At 33.3% G+C, this 19,790-nt stretch overlaps 2 long non-coding RNA genes across 7 annotated transcripts in view; one reads left to right on the forward strand and one right to left on the reverse strand.

Moving 5' to 3' along the window:
* The window catches only part of LOC136856628 (uncharacterized), a 409,387-nt gene extending 409,345 nt beyond the window's left edge, over positions 1-42 (forward strand). For both annotated transcript variants that reach the window (XR_010858436.1, XR_010858435.1), the window contains one exon: positions 1-42. This exon is cut by the window's left edge and continues 37 nt beyond it. This is a non-coding gene — a long non-coding RNA (uncharacterized lncRNA).
* The window catches only part of LOC136856627 (uncharacterized), a 133,899-nt gene that overhangs the window by 15,906 nt on the left and 98,203 nt on the right, over positions 1-19,790 (reverse strand). For all 5 annotated transcript variants that reach the window (XR_010858432.1, XR_010858433.1, XR_010858430.1 and 2 more), the window contains 2 exons: positions 3,231-3,337; positions 19-128 (listed from right to left, as the gene is read on the reverse strand). This is a non-coding gene — a long non-coding RNA (uncharacterized lncRNA). The remainder of the gene's footprint in view (positions 1-18; positions 129-3,230; positions 3,338-19,790) is intronic.

Raw genomic sequence — 19,790 nt, forward strand, 5'->3', positions numbered from 1 at the left:
ATGAACTGTTTGGCTTACCTTTAAGAATGTGAGGCTTCCAAAGTCTAGATCATTCATTCTCAGGCTGTCTGCAAGGGATGCTGAACAGGCAAATGGCAGACTATTTGAAGGACACAGGACTACAGAGACTGAAAAAAGAGAATCAGAAGCATTAGTATTACTGGAATATGAATCAATAGAAAGATGACATTCAAATGGCAATGGCCTTTTCACGGAGTGAGCAGTCGATAAAATTAACAAGAGGTAGAAATTTGGGTCAATGGCACGTTCTAAGAAATTTATTCCCGTAAATCAAAATATGTGTAGCACTTGCAAGGAAGGCATGATGTAAAATTTCCTTTTTATATGGGATACTTTATCCCCTTCAACATGAAAATATAAAATAATTCCTAGTGGATTTAGGAAACGTGAGCAGAACCATCGTTAGAAAGGCTATAAAATTCTGATGCGCTTGTTTCCAGCACTAGAATAAGTTTATGACTTACCTCTTCCGTTTTATACTTTTATTTTATAACTTATTTTTTATCTAAACACTTTAAATTCGTTCTGCAGAATTGGTTAAGTTCCCTCGTTGTGAATTTATATGGTTATATTCTTTCATTTTATATTTTATCCCTTATCCTTCCTTTTCTTCCCTCTTTAACATTTGTATACACACGTGCACACACACATACATACATAATACATACACACACGTATGTATATGTGTGCGTATACAAATGTTAAAGATTCGAAGTAAAGACGTTCACTGATAAAGAGAAGGAAGAAAAGAAGGATAAGGGGTGAAATATAAAATCCAAGAATATAAGCTTATAAATTCATAAAGAGGGAACTTAACCAGTTCTGCAGCAACGAATTTAAAGTGTTTAGATAAAAGTACGTTATAAAATAGATGCCTAAAACGGCAGAGCTAAATCATGAACTTATTCTGGTGCTGGAAACAAGCGCAACAGAATTTTATAGCCACTCTCATCATTTGTCTCTTATATTTTTACTTTTTTACTTTCATTTATCATAAATTTCTTAGCCTCCTTTGAAAAAAAAAAAAAAACGGATTTTTTTGTTCGTCATTCAAAACGGTCAAAATTGTATAAGAATCATTACTGTATAGAGAGAATATAAAAATAAAATGTTCTATAAAAATGAGGCTAGGTCCTACTTATATTACTATTATATTATTCATAGGTCTAAATATAAAATGTCTATAGCCCTTTGTGTTTTTCGGGAGTCAACCGGACTTTTCTTTCAAACTAGATAAAATTTGGCCTATTGCAAAGTAACTGGTGAATATGTATGCGTAATTGCAATATACGAACAACTACTTGTATCACAACCATGTTGCAAAATATCAAATATATACATATGTATATATAATACATATATTTGACAATTTTCAACATATATACATATATATATATATATATATATATATATATATATATATATATATATATATATTATATATTGATATTTTGATATTTTGCAACGTGGCTGTGATAAAAGCAGTTGTTCGTTTAGCGCAATTAGGCATACATTTCACCAGTTACTTTGCAATACGCCGAATTGGCTACAATGGTGGACGGTTGCGTCTGCTTGAGTAACGAAAAATACTAGTCGGTTACTTTCTTGACTGAGAAATACGAATAACACTTTGTATGGAGGCAGTGTTTATACCATGCCTTTTATAGCTACCGTGATGCAAGAGCAGACCGCTCTTAAGCAAATATTTGTCGAAAGTGAAAAAGCTGTTTTTTTTACTAAGTGACACTCGGCAACTTCATCACGGTTACCTTCTACAGGTGGTGACGTCATTAGACATTAAACAAGAAAATTCACGGCATGGAAGATATTACTCTACTCTTTATTGTTAGGTATTTTAAGGACTTTTGTTCCTATTTTTTATTTTTCATTTTTCATGCAAATAACTACCATATATATCAGCCTGTTAGCTGGAAGTGTGTCTTGCAAGTTCATGACATTTAGGTTTGTAAATAATAATAATAATAATCATTTTAAGGCGAAACATGAAAATTATTTTTCTTTCTTTTTTACTAATATTGATACAACTTTTGCTTGATTCGTTTGGAAAGTAATCTTACTCATGTTTCAGTTAATGAGCCTGATAAAAATAAAAACTTAAAGTGGGTGAAAGGACAGAAGAATTTAAAGTCTTCGCCGACTGGTTGAAAACTGGATGCAAATATGATGCACACTGGACTAAGGAAATCTTTTAAACCTTTCGAGTCTAACACAGAAGTGGTCCAAAATCCGCTCGCAATCTGCATAGTATTGTATACTGGAAAGAGTATATATTTCGATACACGCAGGAATTCGCAAATAAAGGCCTTTATCATTTGCCTGTTGTCACGAGTCTCAGGGTGACCTTTGGGACTAGTCGTTTAAAAACATGCTGAAAAAAATATTTTGTCCAGAAATAGTCTTCGTTGGGGTGACGAGGTTAGTTCATTAGTTTTTGCAATTCGTGAATCTCCCTAACACTCCCTGTGTTTATCGCCTTTTTAGGTGGTTTTTGGTGGTAAATTAATGGGACCCTTATCATTGGTAAAAGATGAGTATTTAAAATCAATAAATTCTGCCCAAACCTTCAGTTTTTAGAAGTACAAGGACAATTTAATTGGAACTTTATGCCAGGTCAGAAAAATAGATAATAACGATCTTAACATAGCACAAATGAACGTGAATTTGATTTGATATATGCAAGTTAAGCTATCAAACCAAGCACTGGGACACTTTAGGCCATTCAGTGCCTAAGACAGTGAAAAGAGGGAGCTGGGGTGGTTGGACAGCATGACAGGAGAGATCTTGAAAATAAAGGAAATGAAGTAAAAAGAATTTAAGGTGGATATGGGAGAAAACCCAACAGCTGCACGAAGAAATAACGGTCAGAGGAGTTGGACAGCAAGACTGAAGAAAGGAAGCGGGAATGGAGGCGAAGTTAAAGGCTAAAAAATGGATGATGCAGTAAAGGGGCCGAAAGGACGCGGCAAACACCCTTCAGTAATGCCTACGGTGCACCACGCTATGTGAAATTATGGAACCACCTCCGATGGGGAGATGAATACGAAGGCTAATTGCAAAGGAAAAACTGAGTCTAATGAATTCAAGGTAGTTGACTTAGGTCTAGATATCCTGTCCCACAGTTCCTGTTGGAAGTAAGGTTTTATTTTTATCTTCAGAAACTTTCAATCGCAATTTATATATCCACATACCTTGCCATTTTGTGCCTCAGGATACCAATGAGTCGTCCTTTTCATTCACAGAAGTTTGCCAGTTTCTGATTTTAATGGTGCAACGGGGCTTATTGCCATCAAGGAGTCTGGAAAAAAATAAAAGATACTAGTTGAGTTTATCACAAAATATAAGCTATAAAATCTCATTTTTTAAAATGTCTTCATATCAGATTATATTTATTTTGAAATAACTTCTATGAGCTATTGATATTATTGTGAAACTACCGACGCCTTCAGCTGAAAATGTCTTGAATATTTGTTTCATAAATTTGATAGGCATGTACCCCTTTCGAGTTTCCCTTCCATACTTTTAATGAGCAACACTTACTATATAATCCCTTTGCGGTAGAATTTCTTGGTCTAAATAATTTTAGAATCATATGAAGTAATTTTTCACAAGTTTAGTTTTTGGAAGTCCTAGTTTACACTTAATAGTCAGGGCAATTAAAAAATGATTTGTAGAAGAATTAGCATTAATTTTAGCTAATCTTAGAACCATTGTTTTTAACAATATGACAATAGCCTATGTTTGTGTTTCCTTGGACAATTTTAATATATGTAGGAGTAGCCATGATCATTAAATGTAATTCTCTCACTACATCGACTCTCCTTCAGTGATACTATGAGTCACACGCACACAAACTTATATATATATATATATATATATATATATATATATATATATATATATATATATATATATATATATATATATATATATATATATATATATATATAATGTATGTTTGTGTGTGTGTGTAAGAGAATACAATTTCTTACAAATAATGAAAGTTACATAACAATCTCCAAATCTTTTAACCCACAAGATAATATAAAAATAAATATCAAAAACTCCTCCAATAGCTTTATTATTTATGAAGATACAAGCGCGAGGAATTTGTGGTAAGAAGGGTAAAACCTTCTCCGCAAAAACAGGTTTTTCCCCTTATCTCTCCAAACACTCAGAGGCCGAAAAAGAGCTCCCTAATTCTTGAAGATTTCTCCTGCTTTTTCTCATAACTCAATGGTTGGGGCTTAAAGAAACTTACTCTTTTCATTCAATGGGAAATTGCTAGTAAGAGTATGCTATTGCATCCTATTGCGAAACTACTGATGAATATTTATGCAAAATTGACGTAAGTGGATATATGCTTGCAACATGTCCATGTTGCAAGCTAGGCAAAAATGGCCTCAATATACATGCAAAATTACCATATGTGGATGCTTGCAATGGGCCATGTTGCAAGCCAGGCAAAATGGCCTCAATATACATGCAAAGTTGTCGTATAGATACTTGCTTGCAACAGGCCGTTATTGCGAGCTGAGCAAAAATGACCTGAATATACATGCAAAATTGCCATGTATGGATACTTGCTTGCAGTAGGCCATGTTGCAATCAAGGCAAAAATAGCCTCATTATAAATTACTAATACAGAAAAAGGAAAAAATATAATTTTCCTCGGAAACTGGGTCCTCCTTGTCCTGATATGTAAAGTAAGACCGACAGTGAACGTATATGATAACATGGGTATAATTCATGGCTCCAGAGATTAACAATAATATTATTATTTGTTATTATTCCTAAACCTAAAAGTCATGAACTTGCAACTTGGAAGGCATACCACCATTCAACAGCCTGCCAAGCATTAATAAACAGAAAAGAATATAAATAATTAAAATAACAGATAATAAACACTCGAGCAATAACCTCTATGCCGTGAATGTTTTCTTTTAATGTCTAATGACGCCAACAACCAAAGTTATGAATGGGTTACCTGTACAGGGTGTAACACTCTCGCTGTTTACGTGATGTTAAAAATAACAGATTTTTCAGTTTCGACAAATATTTTCTTTTCGGGGTTTTCAGTACATTTTCTCAGCCTCTTTGTCTAGACTCTTTAATTATTTTTGTTATACAAACAAAATTGGCAAAATGATAGCATCGCCACTGTATAGCAAGAAGAGAAAAATAGTTTTCTGTAAACACGGGACTTTCCCTGTATCCTCGTAAGCAAATTGAGGGCAATCAATTTGGAAATGAAGTGGATAGAAAATCTGAATGTTATAACCTCAAAAGTATTCTTCTACACATAACAGAAGGCCATGCTTTGTAAAAGGTTTATATTATATATATATATATATATATATATATATATATATATATATATATATACATATTTATATATATATATTTATATATATATATATATATATATATATATATGAACTCACCAAGCTGAGAATACAGTTCTCAGAGCAAGGATTGCAGTTGCTGTTGTGGAGAAAACATTACAAAAAATTATAGTTCTATTCATATCTCTCACAGTAGCAATGTGTTTGGTTGACGTTACACTCACTCAAAATATATATAAGAAAAACAATTAAACCTCTCATAAATATAATTTCTGATATGCTCAGCACTACTTAGATTTTTAAAAAATCCTCTACAGCAGCTTTTAAAGTCTTTAAATGTAATTTCTGATATACTTTGCATTATCACGATTTTAAGAAATATTATGGTGCAGGTTATTATGTGAAGGGAACATATTATGTCGCCGTTATTCCATCGTTCTTAAGACATATTGGAGAAAATCAGCGTGATTTAGCTTTGGCGAAAAATGTTTGTCATATCAGCAAATAAAAACAAACAAAAGGAAGTCCGTTGTCCGGGTAAAACCAATTACCCACGAGGGGTGACCTAAAACCCAGTTACCTAAAAACCATTCACTTAAGAACTAACGAACAAGGAGAGGAAGAAGGAATTTTTAAATTTTAAGAATTGATCAGTGATTAGATTATACAGTCTCTTGAAACTCATTATAATAAAATGACTTTATACAAATAAGTTTGGCAATTTAAGTTGTTACAGTTGATCATCTGTATTTAAAAAAATGAATTAAACTATTAAAAAAATCATCTGTACTAAAAAAAATTGAGTTAAACTATTAAAAAAATTAGAGTTAAACTATAACTGGAAAAGCCATAACTGTTGTTATTTGTGGACTTGCTACATGTTTGTTTCATACGTACCTATCAGATTTCACAGACCTCCTTAACAATGAATTTTTGTAAAACCATATGAAATAAACCACAGGTGGTGTATAACTAACCAGTCACCTCTAGCGCTGTTATTGCTACAATTTCAATGTATTATTATTATTATTATTATTATTATTATTATTATTATTATTATTATTATTATTATTATTATTACTTTCAGAATTGAAGATCCTTTCGATAGATTCCTGAACAGAACTGTGACAGATGAATCATTATGAATCTCGATTTTAATAAGTATACATCAATATTATTTCTATCACGAAAACAAAAGCACTGTGTTGTTTCACTCCTTGCTTTGCCTTAACCAGTAATATTTTTCCAATATCAAGACTCCTATCATCTGTTTCACTTCTTCCACCAATATTCATTCCATTTTCTTTTTAATATAAAAGCAGTTCTATGGCTCTCTGACCAATGCGTATTATGTAGCGTCTTCTCCATATAACAGATGAGCATCATTCTTCTCCAGTACTTTTTTTGGATATACTCGGTATATAAAGTATGTCCTCTGCATCATAATACAGCATGTGACCAATAGTCCTTTAAGTCCCAGGTTCCTTTTTACTCCCTTTTCGTCTCTTTTATTGGTTTCCTTATATAATTAAAATGTAAATTTACAACCAGTCGTGGATTTACAATAACCATTCAACTCTTATTCTCCAGAGGCGCCTATTACATTTTTTGGATTAAAATGATTTTTTGACACTTCGCCCATCAAAAGTAATTCTCGATTCGTCCTTCATTTATAGTTATCATCAACCAGTCATCCTTATACATAAGTAACTAATAAAAATAAGGTTTCTGCCTCACAAGAATGAGAAATCCCACAACAACAACCATTTGGCGAGAGAGAGTCCGTAACAGATACACCCTCCCAATAAAAGGCCTACGTCAGAGATACCTGCCTACCTGTCCTCCGGAGGCAGAATAGACTGTCAGAATAAATAATAGACAGAGAGCATCCCCGTGTCGTGGTTGAAGAGCAGGGGATTTCCCCCACTACGTTCTGCCATCCAGTTGTTTACGTTCACCGAAAGAAAAACAATGGCTCTTTCTTTTTTTTTGGTGTCACGTATCGACGTAGGTAGGGAATGCAAACAAAGTAGATGTTGATTGTATCAGTGATTGTTCTTTTTAGGAATTCCTCCTAAATAAAGGGGAGAATTAGACATTACCACTTTCAACATTGCGAGTGTTATTCTGTAATAACAACAATAGAATTACTGGTTTTGTTGTTGTTAAATTATGCTTAATAGTTTCGACGTCTGTATTGATCTGTCTGTGTCCATCTTTCACCGATAACAATTTCCACTCTTTTTCTTTCTCTCTTCTCAAGGATTTTAGCTAAAACATATAGTTCCCCACAGAGAGAGAGAGAGAGAGAGAGAGAGAGAGAGTGGGGGTTGGGGGTAGGAGGACGGAAATTACCTTTTGAAGTATCGAACTTCACAAGGCTTGTCTGCCCAAGTACAATTTGCTGTCATGAGCCGCATTTAATGTCTAAAGAAAACATTAAGTATATGAAGTGTCAGTCTCTCGTCAGCCTGGTGAAGAGCATTGTTGTCTAAGGACTATGATCATAATGCTTCTTTCTTTTACGCTCAGGTTCTTTACTTTTTTTTATTTTAATCAGACTATGCTTTAGTTCCAGGTATTCAGTTCAGAATATTACTTTCATTTCTTGTTTCTAAATAAAGGAAATAATTGTAAACATGAAATTTTCCTTCTCAGCTTTCCAAGGAATTTTTTTTTTATCAAATAAATGTGTAATAAACTGGTTTCCTAGCACCTGCATAAAGGAGAGTACTATACTATTGTCTGTGTAAATAAAAACAGATTATATATATATATATATATATATATATATATATATATATATATATATATATATATAAAATATATATATATATATATCTAATAATCGTGTTAGGCTTCAACGAGACGGATAAGGAAAACGAAAATAACAGATGTTGGGAGAAGCACATATATACCAGAGTGTAACTGTGGTCTCCTCAGTGCATCGGTGCCTGATAAAGAAGACTATATGTCTTGGAGGGCAAGTACTTGAAAAATTGTTCTTTGTAAATTTAAAGAAACTGTAATCTAAACCATCCTGTCTCACTGAAGCCTAACATGAGCAGTAGGAAAATATATACACAGTGAAGTTGTGTGTGGCTATTTTTGATATATATGCAATACACACACACATTATATATATATATATATATATATATATATATATATATATATATATATATATATATATATATATATATATATATATATATATATATCCAACTTTACCACAGTGTAAATGAAACACACGGTGTAAATCCTGACCGGTTTCGATTTTGTATCTGAACCATTATGTATAAGTTACCCGTCAGTGTGACAGTAAACATATATATATATATATATATATATATATATATATATATATATATATATATATATATATATATATATATATATATATATATATATGTGTGTGTGTGTGTTCCTCTGGAACATTGGAGCAAAGCATGGGTAAACCACCGAATCAAGAAAATATACTATTTCCATGCCACAAAAAAATGACATACTGATACATTGATGTTCTACAGAAAACTGACGCCCTATAACAAAATCCAATTCCTGTACAATGAAAGAAATAATAAACTAATTTCCTCCCGCTGTCTTTTTATTTTTCATTCCTAGGCTTTACGAGCAAACAATCGCATTTCCGATGGGATTTGGAATAATAAAAAAAAAAAGTTATTTTCCATCGTAAACTTTTACCATTTGTTTTTACGAAAGGAAACGGGACGTTTCCCCCAGACAAAACTGATTAGAGAATTTTGCAATTTACGTTCTCGCTATCTCGCTGGCATGTAGTTTTTTTTACGAGAATTTGTGTTTTTTTAAGAGAATTCGTTATAGTCTGTCTTTTTTTTATTTAACCACCGGACTCTCAATTTAATTTAGATGAGTAGGGTTATATAAAAAGTCTTACTAATACTGTGCATGCAAATTGGATAGGTACAACGAACAATAGACTCACTCTAATTCAGCCTAACTTATCTAATCCAACACACACACACATGCAATGAACGAATACCGTATTCTTTAAAAGCTTGAATTTCACGTCAAAGGACCTTGTGGACTTGTTCCATATGAATTGGTTTCACTTTCTGAATAATAATAATAATAATAATAATAATAATAATAATAATAGCCTAACTGAACTTTAATGACTGATCTCATCTTTCTGCATTTCCTATTACCTTCTGTTACGTCTTTCAAATGAACACTACATTCTTTGGAAGCTTGAATTTCAGGTTAATGGCCCCTGTGAGCTTGTTCCATATGAAAAGGGTTCATCTTCTGAATAATAATAATAATAATACTGTGCGCCACTCGCAAGATCGAGGCGGAGCACAATCGCGGAAAACGTCACGGCAGAAATAATTATCTCTCGAGGATTCCGGGAAACCGCGATGGTTCTTCGCGCCTCGAGATAATCCTTGAAGACGCTTTAAGATACGTGCTTGGAGTCTGAAGCATTCGAGCGAGATACGCGGACCCTGTGGAGTTGATCGCGTATTTCTTGGAAGACGAATCTGAGGGTTTCAGGTTTTATACACGACGATTTGGCGAAATTCTTATTTAATTTTTCACAAAGAAAATATTTTAGGGTTGTTCAAACTTTATTCATAAGACCAAACGAAATTCCTTTTTAATTGTTTATGAGAAATGAACCAGAAATATTCCGATTTTGTACATACATAAGCTTTATTTTTTTCATAAGAAACTACCCTGAGTTATTCAGATTTTATGTAGAAGACAAAATTAAATTTCTGTAAAATTTTTCATACGAAACGAATCAGAATTTTATTCAGACATTATAAACAAGACCAGAAGGCAATCCATTTCATTTTCCGTGGAAAAAATCAGTTACTCAGATTTTATATACAAGACCAAATAATTCCCGTATATTTTTTATAAGAAACGAAAAAGAGTGATTCAGATTTTACATATAATACCAAATGAAATTCCTGTACAACTTTTCATACCAGACATAAGACCGAACGAAATCCCTGTGTATGTTTTTATAATAAAGGAATGAGAGGTATTCAGAATTTATACATAAGACCAGATGAAATACACGAATAATTGTTCATAGAAAAATATTTAATGGCCACAGGCATTCGCTCATGTGACAGAAAACTGCAGTTTTGAAAAAGCAGGATTTTTTAGGTGGTGAGCCACCTAACATTTTGTTTACTGCTGCAAAAAAAAAAAAAAAAAAAAAAAAAAAAAAAAAAAAAAAGACTTCACTGCATTAAAAGCCGTATTGCACGTTGGTGTTTATTTCTGTGCTCTTGAAAAGGTATAATTACTGCATAAAATATCTATGTGTTCCATGTTAAATGCATGTAATAAATAAATGCGTACGAAGATGTTCATTCTTTGCACACACATCCTATGTCATTTCGTATCTTGTGACTGAAACTAACAGTTACCATAAAACACATTAAATTTTATATAGTTTAATTAATATATGTAATTTTTACAGGGTTAGGTTACAGTTATATATATATGTATATATCTAATATATATATATATATATATGTTTACCCTCGGTAGAAAAACACATGAATAAGGCTTATTAAAAACAGCGACCCCGATTAGGGGTCAGGCTGAGAAGGAGGTAATCGTGTCAAACTAAGATGCTTAGAATGTTAAAACGATAGACTAACAAAACGGCCTTGGCTTCGCGAGGAATACGTGAAATAGACAAACAAAAAATAATGAATGATTTCTGTAACAATTTAAATACTGATCAATATTTACTCCTTTTAAGTTATTTCCATAGACCAAACATCAACGGTGCGAAAAACTTCGTATGATTTAACGTAAGGGAGAAAGACCCTATTGTTATCAAGTAATTTTTATCAAGTAAAATTTTTATCCCTGTTGTTATTAGGTAATTTTTATAAAGTAAAATTTTTATCCCTATTATTATCAAGTAAAATTTTTATCAAGTAAAATTTTTATCCCTATTTTTATAAAGTAATTTTTATCGAGTAAAATTTTTATAATTTTGTAATTTTCGTTTCTTGAGGTCAGCGTCCACTTGTTAAATGTGTTCTTTAAAATCAATATTGCTTCTGAATTTCATCTTAATATGAAAGCAACTGAAACTGACCAGTTAGTCCATGTAAAGCTTCTTAAAATTAATATGACAGTAAGTGTCTTGTCCAGTCAGTCCACTTACCTCTCCTTCGTATCGATACTGAACGCGAATCGTTGTCGAGTAAGTGGGAAGTGAGTGCATTTGACAGAGGCCGTCATATTCATGGACCATTAAATCAAATCAAATTGTTTTTCCAAATACTTGGTAACTTGAGAATATTGCCAATGATATTGATATTGGTACAGTTAGTATGACTGTGGTCAGATACTTTTCAGTTCATTTGTTTATGCTGATGACGTCCGCGTTTATAATTGTCTTGAAACTTTGCAAAAGAGAGGATAGGACACACAAAAAAAGATAGAAAATAGAGAATTGATAGAAAATTACCACAGTAGATAAGTTGATGGATCAAAGATGGTATAGCCAGATAAGAACGGCGAAAGGACCAATAGAAGTATACATACAAATTTATTCATGCAAATGATGCATAATGAATTTAAATACAGGAAGCTTTGGGAAGATTAGCAACACAAGATTCTAATTAAAGGAGGCAAAGTAGATTTGATTAAATCATTATCATTGTACTGACTTTTTTAAAAAGGAATGTCAATAAGAAAAGAAGTTTAGAAGTAAAGGAAAGAGGTGTGAGACAGATTTCATGAGAATTTGAGATAAGAAACACAATAATATCCAGAAAAGAACTAGACTTTGAGTATCTGGATTTTAAGACAAAATTCTTCCCGTATTCCTTTTACAGTTCTCAGCGTTCGTTGAACTTTCATAAGAGAGAAATGCATCAAGAAAAATATGAAAACTCCACTTCAGCGTATGACATTCCCCCCTCAAAGCGTCTCCGGATGAGAGAGAGATGTCTTACGACAGAGAAAACAAAAATGTTTTTCGTGCCTGGCTGAAATCGTTGCGCAAGAGAAAATCTCATGTTAATTCAGTGCCAGTCCAAAAGCGTGCGACAAGGGAGACGACAAATGCTACATGAATTGCATAAAGAATTCTTCTGCAACCTGACTTCTGCATCGGAGAGATTTTATATTTTCAAAGACTTAAAAAAAAAAAAAAAAAAAAAACATCCCAAACATCAAGAACGACTGCTTCCCCGAAATGGGTCTCATTCTGGGACCAGAACAACACCAGACCCCTTTCACTCCCAACCATGTCTTTCCCTGGAAAAGTAAATACAACGGAGCAATTTGCACCGATAAGTAATGACCTCAATAAACCCGGAGGTAATAGCAATGAATTAAGCTAAATCTATAGCTGGTGGGGAGCGTTTATCCCGAGTTGTCAGAAGGGGTCCTCCGAAGTCATTCCTGTTTTCAGTGCTGTTTGCTGGAAATGGATTATCTGGACTTCGGATAAACGGGACGGTGTGTTTTTGTAGTTATTAATGTGATGTAGCTTTCAATTAATTGACTTTTTTATTGGATCAGGTAAGAAGAGTTTAGAAGTGGGGAGAATATTGTTAAATAAATAGTTTAGAGGTTCTGTTTTTCATGTAGTTTTATTAACTTGTTTTAGAATAGTTCTTCTTTTATCATTAAAAAATAAGCTGCACTTGCGAAATTTATCATGAATAAAAATAAAATAATGAACGAAGTGTACATTCCATTTTCAAACAATAACAATGCACCAGCGAGAGAATAAGTGGAAAAGAAAAGCGATTAAAATGTCATCTAGGCTGGCGAGAAGGAGAGTTTCTATGAAAGTATGCTTGGGGCCGATAGTGGCACCAATATACGTGGCACTGACTTTCAGAAGAGGGAGAAAAAAAAAAGTCTGACGTGGAGTCAAAAAATTATTCTCAAGTTTAAATACACTAACTTCAACGCACACGCGCGCGCGCGCACACACGCACATACATGTATACGAATATACATACATACATACATACATACATACATATATATATATGTTATATATATATAATGTATATATTTATATATAAGATAGGTAGACATATGGGGACGAAGCACTTATCATTTACAATGACCACTGGGTGTGAGTTATTTCTGAGTTATAGTGACCTGGTTACTAAACGATATTTGAGGCTTAATATTTTGTGATACATACATACATACATACACATACACATATATAATATATACTCCTATTTATCCTATTTATTAATAACGGACAAAAGCATTCCTGTTAGGACAAAGTTCGACCACACACCGCTGATTAATGCGTTTACGACACTGGCATTCTGTCAAGAGTCACGAGAAGTATAAAGCAGGTTTATTTCATATATTATTATTATTATTATTATTATTATTATTATTATTATTATTATTATTATTATTATTATTATTATTATTATTCAGAAGTTGAATCCTATTCATATGGAACAAACCTTGAAAGGCAAATAAGAAACCCGCCAGGTTTGCCACAACAACTGGGGAGGGACAGTCAGGATGGATTCAAAAATTATAAAACGCTCAAAAGGAAAAGATCAGGTAAAGACGAAGGCACTTTCCTGATAATCCACCAAACAACGTTTGCTCTCTCATATTTTTCGAAAAAAAAAACAAAAACAGGGAAGTGAACAAAAAAGGATTAAAAATACCTGATTTTACCCTCAAGCAAGGGAACTCAAACCCAAGACCATGGGAGATCACGGTACAACGGCTATGGCACAGTCCAAGGTTGGAGAATAAGGTTTGTATTCAGAGTAACTTTCTCTTAGAAGGGTTGCCTACTAAGGCTAAAGAGTCTCTTCTACCCTAACTCGTGCAGGGAGGGGGCGTCAAGCCCTGAAGTGAATAGAGTAGAATAGAATACAGAATTTAGGCCAAAGACCAAGCCCTGGGACCTATGAGGTCATTCCGCGCTGAAAGGGAAACTGACAGTAAGAAGGTTTGAAAGGTGTAACAGGAGGAAAGCCTCGCAGTTGCACTATTGAACAATTGTTAGGAGCAGGTGGAAAGTAAAATAGGAAGAAAGCGAATATGAACCTAGGTACAGTAAAAGGAATAAAAGGGGTTGCAGCTAGGGATCGAAGGGACACTACAAAGAACCTTAAGTAATGTCTACAGTGCACTGCATGAGGTGCACTGACGGCACTACTCCACTACGGAGCACCCTGAAGTGAATGTTGCTATGAAAAGCCACTTTCACCCACACCCACTGTCCAGTCTATGAACTAAAGAGTCCTGCTACTGTTCTTACAACGAAGAAAAAGGTTACTGAGTTCCGACTGAATTAATTAGCGAGAGATGAAATGGGTGAAGGTTTTAAAAAGCAAGAGTTTATCAAGTATGTGACTTAGATGATAATAGAAAATCATTTTCATGACGGCATGACTGTCCTTTTAGGGGTGGAAATTGTTCTGAAGATGAGCTTAAATTCAATGCACTTGTTTCACTTTGCATGTTATAATATTATATTCTGGACCGAATTTAAACATGTCAGTCTCCTGAATTTTGGTTGTCTTTCTATTTAGTTCTACTGTATTTGTTTTCCGACGTCATTCCTTTATCTTTTAGGGTTGCTCTCCAGCCCCTGTTTCTTATTCCACTGTGTTTTGTTAGAGTTTTAAGTACATATATCCTTTACATACATTATAAAACTATTCATCACAATACAATATAACACCGTTACACAAGCAGCGTGAAGTAAATTAAATAAAGAAATCGGCAAGTTTATAAATCTGCAAATGTGAGATTGTATATTTATTCCTCAGAAAGATTTGCTTTAATTTTCTCTTATTCCTTCGGACGGTCAACATAAAATAAACCGGAGAATATTGTCACAAAGTTGAAAGACAACTTTTTTAAAGTTTTCGAAAATATCATTTCACTTTCCTTTTCACGAAATTATGAAACCTCTTTTCCCCCCCTCATGACATTATGAAACCTTCACAATTTTCTGTTGGGAATATGAAGTCTAAAATATATGAAATGTATAAAGCGTATAAAACGGCGCATTTTGCATAATCTCATTTCTTCTTTCCACGAAGTAAAATGTGAAGTTTTCCCAGTCCGTGAATTCTCCCGTTTTCTGTTGCCAGAAATTTGGGCTACCAGCTGATTCTCGTTTTCTTTATGAGACGCGGCTGGCTGTTCACGGCTGACTTGTTCCGTCTCTTCAAGAAATTCCGAGCGGGTGTGTATTACACGTCACTGGCGATTGACGCGTCGGAATATTATTGAATTTAAACGAATGGAACTTCGAAAAGATACACGTGATTTATGGTGGCAAATCCTTTTCAATCTTACATCCTTTAAAAACTTTCACATCTCACATCTTTCAACAGACAAAATGATCGACCAAAATCAAATTAAAACGTAAATACTTCAAATGCTTGTATCACAAATATGTAAATACCCTTTAGACTATTCTAAAGACGTGAAAATTGGTTAAATCACCAACGGGAGCTGTCGTATTTATTTGTCCAAATAGCAAGAAAAAAAATATAAATCGGCTTATGTATAAAATATTCCACATATTCGGAAGTCTTTTCCTAAAAAGAAATCTTGGTAATTTCTCTGATATTTCTGTGTCCGAGATATTAGAGCCGAATTCGGACCCCTCTTTATCGGAATATGAAAAAGATTTTCAGGTAGCCAATGGTATAATTCAGTTTTGAGAGAGAGAGAGAGAGAGAGAGAGAGAGAGAGAGAGAGAGAGAGAGAGAGAGAGAGAGAGAGAGAAGGAAGAGGTTTATGGTAGCAATGTCAATCGGAGCACCATCTGGCACTAATGATGGAAGTTTGTTATGAATGTCAGCATCGATCAAAGTTTCACGTCGCCACTAGGGGAAAGACGTAGTGATCGTAAGTCCATAAAGACATTCTGGGTTTGGCTATCAAATTATTATTCTCTTTACTATTATCCAGAAGGTAAACCCTTATTTATATGGAACAAGCCCACAGGAGCCATTAACTTCAAATTCAAGTTTCCAAAGCCATTAACTTCAAATTCAAGCCTCCAAATAATATGGTAGCATACAGAATTTCGGCCATAGGCCAAGCGCTGGGACGTATGAGGTCATTCAGCGCAGAAAAGGAAATTGAGAGTAAAAGGGCTTAGAAGGTGTAACAGAAGGAAAACCTCGCAGTTGCACTATGAATCAATTGTTAGGAGAGGGTGGAAAGTAAGATGGAAGAAAGAGATTATAAACGAAGGTACAGTAAAAGTAATGAAAGAGGTTGCAGCTAGGGACCGAAAGGACGCTGCAAAGAACCTTAAGTAATGCCTACAGTGCACCGCACGAGGTGCTCATTTGAAAGAAGTTACAGAAATACAGAAAGAAGAGATCCGTCACTGAAGCTCAGTTATTATTATTATTATTATTATTATTATTATTATTATTATTATTATTATTATTATTATTATTATTATTATTATTATTATTATATTATTATTATTATTATTTGCAGAAGACAAACCCCTCTTCATATGATTATGAAAGAAAAAATAACTTAACAAATTAATAAATAAACAGATAAAAATGTAAGTAAATTATTATTAAAATACAAAGAGAATTCTTTTAGGGTAGTAATCCGTTGCATCTTCCCTGGAACTTTATAAGTTCCAATAATGCTATCTAACAAGTCATCGTATAGCCGTAGTTCTTAATATTCAGTATTTTAACATCTATCCTTCCTTTCATTAAGTTGAACGTTATTTTTTTTTTTTCAATTTCTCTTACCACGACCTTCTGACATAATATTTATAAGATGTTCTCAAAAATGGGAAGAATTTGACTCACCAGTAGGGATCGCTGCCACGTCCTCCCATTGGCGTTGTGAACTCTCTCTCTCTCTCTCTCTCTCTCGTTCAAAACTCTCTTCTCTCTCTCTCTCTCTCTCTCTCTCTCTCTCTCTCTCTCTCTCTCTCTGTCACCTTCTGACGTGACAATGAGAACAAAGTACTATCTTGCCATCTTACACGTGTACGAGTAGCATAAATTTTAAGGAAGCACTTTCGCTCGAACAAGATATTAAAAGAATAGCAGTACCTGTGCGAGCGCGTTTTCATTTTAAATTGAATGAATTCGTGTAAATGTATTTTTTTGTTCAAATGAATGATGATTAAAAACATATATATTTCGTAGACGCGCTCTCATCGACCCCTGATAAAAATAACAAATAACAAAGACCATATGAAGTTAACTCCTATTTCCGTCCATATATTAAACATTCTCTGAAAACAGATAACACTTGTGGCAATTCCAGCTGGTTTCCAGTACTCTAGTTATCCTAATTTACAATGCTGTCGTTACCTGAAGCCTTTGGCTGCCGTTTTAATCCCCCGAGACTCAAGTACGTCTAAGGTGGAAATTCATTTTGCTACCTTATGATCTATGAGAGGGGTTTAAAGGTACCCTGCGGTTGCATAGAGTCTGTTTTCAGTAGTGAATCGTGGTAGAAGTTAAACAACCCGTTTGGTGTGTGTGTGTGTGTGTGTATTATATATATATATATATATATATATATATATATACATACACAAATATACATATGTATATATATTACAAAATATGTACAGACATACATACATATATATATACGTGTGTGTGTGTATGTGAATGTAAATATAAGCTATCTATATACCTATATATAAATATAAGTGTCTGTGTGTTGAGAGAGAGAGAGATGAGAGAGAGAAGAGAGAGATAAACGAGAGAGAGAGAGTAAGAGAGAGAGAGAGAGAGGGCTTGTAATTGTTTGTACAAGTTATATGTATTAACAATAAACAATCGAACCATTTTCGACGCAGTTTTTTAAAGCAAAATATAAAAAACAAAAAAACAAAATATTTAATCTCATCTTTTTCATTTCGCAACAGTTCAAAGCTTATATTTGAGCTTTCAAAAAAAAAAAAACAAGCGGTATTGTTTAGAACGAAAACTCTCAGCAACACTGAAAATAAAATACTTTTACGCAGTTCAATCACGAAACTATCTGCCAGAATCCTTTGATATTTTTCACTCAATCAGTGTTATGGGATGGAATATTTTCATGGAGGTTATTCATTTTCTTTGTTTTATAATCTTATTGAATGTATACATGCACATGTACGAAAAAGTATGAATATGTAAATGAAAATCAGAAATCACTTATTAATTTCTATCAATCTGTATTCAGGTGTATGAGTTATTAATCCTAAAATAACAGAAGCTCACAAACCCTGCTGGTTTTGTCATATGTATGTTTAAACTAAAACATAACATATCTACAAATTAATAAATAAACATACATAAATATGTATATATATATATATATATATATATATAAATATATATATATATATATATATATATATATGTGTGTAGCAAGTATGTACATACAATTATTAAGAACATATTTCGTGTAATATCATCTTACCCTGAGAATAACTTATACCAAAAAAAACACCCGTGATCATTAGCAAAAATTCTTATCTGTATGTGTTTGAGCGTGGGTTCTGGATATGTGTATTTTAAAATGTATCTGTTTATAACAACGCTACTTAAAATATGTATTTTTATCATAACAATATCGTCGTACCACGACAGACTGTAACAAACGATTTAAGAAACAGGCTTCACTTCCAAAATCGGGCCAAACTGTACCATCTGTTGGGGCTTTGAGAATATCGTTGAAATATTGTCTGTACCACGCGCCCTCTGTCAACATCGAGGCCCCTTACGCCCCAAAATGATTCTCTCTCTCTCTCTCTCTCTCTCTCTCTCTCTCTCTCTCTCTCTCTCTCTCTTCGACTGATACATTCCCTGTTTTTGTGAAGACCACAGATACAAATGGATACGTAACAATAACAGTACTATCTTGGAAAATTAAATATATCATTTAGGTTCTATTATGCTATTTATACGTTGTATATTTGCCGGGAATATGTAAATAACTTATATAGGACCATATATACAACCAAGATTAGCGTAAAAGAAGATTAGCATAAAATTACATAAAAACTGAGGCTAATCGCATTTTCTCTAGAAGCAAAAACAACAACGAAAAATATTTTGGAACAAAGTTTTCTGAAAAGATTACATCTCGCTAAAAATTTCCTCTTTACAGGTACAGTTTCATCTAATGAATGAGAGATTAAAAGAGAGAGAGAGAGAGAGAGAGAGAGAGAGAGAGAGAGAGTGCAGGCTTGTAATTGTTTGACAAGTTATATGTATTAACAATAAACAATCGAACCATTTTCGATAAAAAGCAAAATATAAAAACAAAAAAACAAAATATTTAATCTCATCTTTTTCATTTCGCAATACAGTTCCAAAGCTTATATTTGAGCTTTCAAAAAAAAAAAACAAGCGGTATTGTTTAGAACGAAAACTC

This window comes from Macrobrachium rosenbergii, chromosome 36, assembly GCF_040412425.1.
Source record: "Macrobrachium rosenbergii isolate ZJJX-2024 chromosome 36, ASM4041242v1, whole genome shotgun sequence".
Lineage (NCBI taxonomy): Eukaryota > Metazoa > Arthropoda > Malacostraca > Decapoda > Palaemonidae > Macrobrachium > Macrobrachium rosenbergii.